Here is a 6,406-nt window from a genome sequence, read left to right on the forward strand (position 1 = left end):
CATGGATATTATCCTATCACAGACAGCGTTGTACCTCAAAACTGATCTGGATATGTTCTTTTAGACAATGAATGCAACGCCATTCCTCTTCAATTTGTCATTCCCAGCATAGTAAACCATGTGGTTGTCAGATTCAAAATGGCCAGTACCAGTCCATTTCAGCTCGCTAATTCCTAAGATAATCGATGTTTATGCGTTCCATTTCATTGTTTACAACTTCCAGTTTTCCCAGATTCATACTTAGTACATTCCATGTTCCAAACATGGAATATGGAGGCTCTATAAGATAAGCACTGGACTGCATAACACAAAGTCAGTGGTTTAAGCCCACCACCTGCTACACGGAAGAAAGATGTGACTTTCTGCTTCCACAAAAGGTGTACAGCCTGGTAAACCCTCTACAGGGTCGCTGTGTGTCGGAACCAACTCAATGGCACTTAATAACAGCAATGAGTCTTCCAATCCATGATCACAGGATTTCTTTCCATTTTTGTATGTCTCTTTTAGTCTCTAGTGTTTTATTATTCCACTGTATAAATTGTTTGTGTTCCTAGTTAGATTAATTCCTAGTTTTTATAATGACTTTGGGAGTATTGTAAGTGGTATTGTTTTCTTGATTTAATTTTCAGAGAAGCCTTTGTTTTATACATGTACCCAACTGATTTTTTTGGTGTTGATCTTGTATCTGCAAAACTGCTAACTTATTCTGTTAGTTCCAGCAGTTTACTTATAGGATTTTTTTCATTTAATCTTTTGTTGACTTTGTACTGTATGGTCAGAGATGCTTTTTATGATTTCAATCTTTTTAAATTTGTTGATACTCATTTTGCGTCTTAGCATATGGTCTATGATCTACATATAGGATCATGTCTGCAAGTAGAGATCGTTTTACTTACTCCTTTCTAATCTGTTATTGTTATGTGCCGTGGAGTAGGTTCCGACTTATAGCGACCCTGTACAGGGTTTCCGAAGTTGTAAATCTTTACGGGAGTAGAAAGCCTCTTCTTTGGCCTGTGGAACAGCTGGTAGTTTTGAACTGCTGACCTTACAGTTCGTAGCCTGATTCGTAACCGCTATGCTACCAGAGCTCCTTCCTTTCTAATGCCTTATATTTTTCTACTCTTCTGGCTAAGACTTCCAGTACCATATAGAATGTTTTTGTTAAGTGCCATTGAGTGGGTTCCAACTCTGTAGGGTTTCCAGTTACCAACTAGAAGGTTTGAACTGCTGACCTTGTGGTTCGCAGTCTAGTGCTGATCCTACAGCGCTACATCAAGAATTCACAATGTAGAATAAAAATAGTGATAGTGGGCATTCCTTTTGTCGTTTCCATTTTCAAAAAGGGTGGTTCTCAGCCTTTCTACATTGAGTATAATTTTGGCTGTTGATTTTGCAGATTTTTTTTGTTGTTGTAGTTGTGTGCTGTTGAGTTGGTTCTGACTTTGTACTGACCCTGTATAGGGTTTTAAGATCAGCTGGTGGGTTTGAATTGACCTTTTTTGTGGTAGCAATCCAGTGCTCATCCTACAGTGTCGTAACTGGGATTACATGTATACTCTTGATTATGTTGACAGTTTTCCCTTCTGTTCCTATTTGCTAAAGATTTTATTAGGAAACAGTACTGAGTTTTATTGATTGCCTTTTCTGTATCAGTTGATACAATCTTTTTTTTGTTTGTTTGTTTACTTTTTTGTGTGGTATTAATTGATTTTCTAATAGTGAACCACCCTTTTATATTAGTATGACTCCCACTTGATCATAGTGTGCTTTTTGTTGTTGTTGTGATCTCTTCTGTGCTATGTCTTAAATTTTATACATTTGTACTAGATTGTATAGGTAGGGGGTGTAATTGAGCTATATAGTGATTTGAATGTTACTTATCCTTTCAAAGAACCAATTTCTAGTTTTGTTCATTCTTTCATTTTTCTATTAATATCTCCTCTGATTTTTACTATTTCTCGTTCTGTAGTAGCTTTTGGCTTCTTTTGCACTTCCTTTTCTATTTGATAAGTTTTCTGTTAATGATTTTGGATCTTCTTTGTTGATGCAGACCTTTATTGCACAAAAGGAGCCCTTTTGGTGGTGTGGATTAGGTATTGGGTTCCAAACCACGAGGTTAGCAATTCAAATACACCAGCCACTCCTCAGGAGAAAATTTAGACTGCTCTCATAAAGGTTACAGACTTAGAAACCCTATGTATGGTCAATGTCAGTCTTTTTTTTTTTTTTTTTTTTTTTTTTTTACATTATTTAACCTTTTATTGACTTTCTACTGTTAAACTTACTGAGATTTACTTTGTTTCTTAGCATATTGTGAGAAAATGATCCATATGCACTGGAGAAGAATGTGTATTGTTCTGATATTGGTAGAGTATCTTTTGGATCCAAATGACTTACAGCTACTTCTCTGCATCTTTGTGATCATCTTTTTAGGTGTTTGTTTATACTCAAAAGTGCTGTGTTGAAATACACATCTATGATTATAGAGTTTTCTATTTCTTTCATATTGTTAGTATTTAAAAAAATTTTTTGGTATTGGTTACACTGAATACTATGTAAAAAATACTATGCTGTGGTGTCCAACTTGAGTTGCTATTCTTTAATAAAATTCTTTGTTCTTACTCCTAACAGAGTATGAGATTTTCTTCTTTGACATATTTGGTATCAGAAGTGGAATTTCAAAGGTGCATTGCCAACTTCGAAGCAAACTGGCGCAGTAAGCAGAGGCACTGAACAAACCTTCTGCAACAAAGGAGACCAACTGAAACAGATACAGATAGTGATCCTGAAACCCTGAACTTCAAAGGATATAGGACAAAGAAGTGGATTGAGTGCTTACTGGAAGAGGAAGCTGTGAATAAAGGTTAGAGGAAGAAAAACAAGTGTCATCTCAGCTGATGTGGAGTGGTGTGGCCATCTTGAGCTTTTGCAAGTAACTGTCCATACAGTGACCTGCAGGCAAAAGATAAGGAAGTTGGTAGTAAGGAGGGGATGTGGTTCTCACTTGTTCTGTGCCCTCCTGGTAGCCAGGCACATGTTCAGTCCCTGCACTTGACAATCCAGCAGCCAGTGACACCCGCTCCTGTGCATCCTCAACAGTGTGTTTGGTTGGGTGCCAGGAGGGCCACCCCTGCTTCTGTAGGTGTGTGAACCTCCCCTGAGCTCCACTACACAAACAGGAGAGAACTCGTTCATACTCCCAGTCACATCCATCAGGAAGTAGGTGGTGAGTGCCTGAGAACACACTAACATGCAAACATCAATTAAATATAAACACAAGGACACCATGGTATTACAGAAAACAATTTCAGTTTTGCACAAAGAAACCAGACAGTGCTTCAAACAAATCACCAAAATAGAGTCAGAAACTGTAATGCTAAAAATGGTACCAGAACTACTTGATCAGGAATTTTTAACATGTGATTTAGGTACCTTCCACAGATTGAGAAAAAGATCAAGGAAAGTAAGGCGAACACAAAAAAAATTGGAAAGAATTCTGGGAAAAGATACAAGAACAAACTGTCAAAAGAAATTTAAAAATGGAAACCAGACAAAACCAGCATTTAGAAAGCCAGATGATTAATATTAAGAATTCAGAAATAGATAGTACATTGAAAGGGTAAAGAAGTAGAATTGAATCAATGGAAAGCTGAACTTGTGAACTTGAGGCCAGAGCACTCAGTATTTATCTGCTAGGGAAAAATCAGAGAAAAAAAGACTTTAAAAATCTGAAGAAAGCCTAAGATGTATGTGGCACACTATCAAGAGGAATAACTTATGTGTAATTGGAATTTCTTCATCAGTAAATACTTTTAAGTCCTCTTCACTTTCAGCACATTTTGTTTTAATATTTGACTTTGTCTACTCGAGCTGATCTTTGAAATTTTTTGTTCAGCCCTTGTATAATGAAGATCAAAAACCACAGCCTTCAGTATGGATTACATTTCAATGTAAAGAAAACAAAAATCCTCACCACTGGACCAGTAAACAACATTCTTATCAGTGAAGAAAAGATTGAAGTTGTCAAGGACTTCATTCTTGGATCAACTGCCGACACTCATGGAAACAGCAGTCAAGAAATCAGATGATGTATTGCTTTAGGCAAATTTGAAGTGTTCAAGAGCAAGATGTCAGCTTGAGGACTAAGGTACGCCTGACCCAATCCATAGTATTTTCAATAACCTCATATGTATGAGAAAGCTGGACAGTGAATAAGGAAGACCGTAGAAGAATTGATGCTTTTGAGTTATGGTTTTGAAGGGGAATATTGTAAGTGCCATGGGATGCCAAAAGAACAAACATATATGTGTTGGAAAAAGTAAAACTAGAGTGTTCCTCAGAGGCCAGGATGGCCAAACTTTATCTCTCATACTTTGGATATAATGTCAGGTGGGACCAATTGCTGGAGAAGTTTATCATGTTTGGTAACGTGGAGGGTCAGTGAAAAAGAGGAAGACCCACAGCGAGATGGATTGGCAAAGAGGCAACTTCAGTGGGCTCAAGCATGGCAACAATGTGAGGTTGGCCCAGTACTGGGCATTGTTGTGTTCTGTTGTACATAAGGACTGGATGACACATAACAACAACAACTGGAATTTCTAAACAGAAAAAGAATAAAAAGTACAGAGAAAATTATTGAAGAGCTGTTGCTAACATTATGAAAGACAAGAAAATAGCCATTCAAGAAGTTAAAAGAACTCCAAACAGAATAGACCACAAAAGAAAATTATCAAGATACAATCAAACTGTTCAAAGCCAGTAAAGCATCTGGAGAGCAGCATGAGAAATACAAGAGATTACCTAAAAAGTAGAATAAGACTAAGCGCTGATTTCTTAGAAGTCATGCAGGCTAGAAGACAGTGGAATGACATCTTTAAAACTCTGAAAGAAACAAATTGCCAACCAAGAATCATATACCCAGCAAAATTAGCCATCAAATGTGATGATAAAAGTGAAACATTTACAAATAAACAGAAATTAAAGAATTTGCAAACAGCAGATTACCTTTACAAAAAGAATCACCAACAGCTGATAAAACTTGAGATGACATACATGACTGTATGGCGTAGGACTCAACCCAGATATGTTGTTAAGTGCCATGGAGTCAGTTCCAACTTACAAGCCTTCATGGGACTGCTGGTGTGGCACTGTAGGATCAGCACTGGGCTACGAGTCACAAGGTCGGTAGTTCAAACCCACCTACAGCTCCTTGGGAATCCTATACAGGGTCCCTGTGTTTGGATAAAACTTGATGGCACATGAACAACAACACCGTTGGACTTCTGAGGGTCAACTGGTAGGTTTGAACTGGATTTCTGAGGTATGAACTGCTGGCCTTGCCATTAGTGGTCCAGTGCTTATCCTACAGAGCCACACTATGATGCCATCAGCCCAGATATAGAAGTGTTCAAAGTAAATGAAACTTGTTATTAAGTGCCGTCGAGTTGGTTCCGAACCATAGTGACCCTGTGTAGGGTTTCTGAGGAACAGCTTGTGAGCTTGAGCCACCATCCTTGCGATTCAAACCAGCTTTTTGGTTCAGCACATTAACTCACAGTGCCACACCAGGACTCCAAAAGAAATGTACAACACTGAAAACAGGGCACCAGAGATATCAATTAGCAACAACAACAAACAACCTAAGAGATTAATGCAGTTACAGTGCTTCCAAATGAAGATAAAATCAAGTAGATTCAAGAGCAAACAAGGTGGTGGATCTGGTGGAAGTGCAGTAAAGGAGCTCCGTCAGCAATAACACAAAATACCCAACCAAGCAGGCTCAGGGGATGGTCCCAGAACTCTGAACCACATATAAAGGAATATTTAGAAGGTTGGAAGGCTCACAGCTGGGAGAATTTGTGGCAGAAGCAAGAAATCTATTGCTTTCTAGTCCGGGATGCTCGACTGCTCCAGGAGCCGCCATCTTGGGTAAGACCACGCAGGGGAAGGAGTGAAGCGGCCACAGATGCCTGGCAGAACCGTTGAGTTAAAGGTGTGGACATCTGTTCATTGGTCCCTTGCTATCTGCGCACCTCCATTCTGGTGACTATAGGGATGCCTGAGCTAGTGGGCACCCCAGCCCCACCCTTGAAGGGTTCTACTACACATGCGCACAGATCTCCTCGAAACTTGAAGAGATAGTTTCCGATTAAAACTAAACGGCCACAGCCGGCCCTGAACTGTTTCCAACCAGAAAAAAGGCCTAAACGGGGATTGTGTAGTGGGACAAGCAGACAGAAGAGGAAATAGGCTGAAAATTAAATCCTAAGTTACGTCCACAGAGGAGACAGTTGAAGAGCTTCTGGAAGAAAATTTTCCTAACATCCTGAAAAGTGAAAAGATAAGCATTCAAGAAGCTCAACGAACCCCAGGATGGATAGACCCTAAAAGACAATCACCAAGACAT

Source organism: Chrysochloris asiatica, unplaced genomic scaffold (assembly GCF_000296735.1).
Source record: "Chrysochloris asiatica unplaced genomic scaffold, ChrAsi1.0 scaffold00030, whole genome shotgun sequence".
Taxonomy (NCBI): domain Eukaryota; kingdom Metazoa; phylum Chordata; class Mammalia; order Afrosoricida; family Chrysochloridae; genus Chrysochloris; species Chrysochloris asiatica.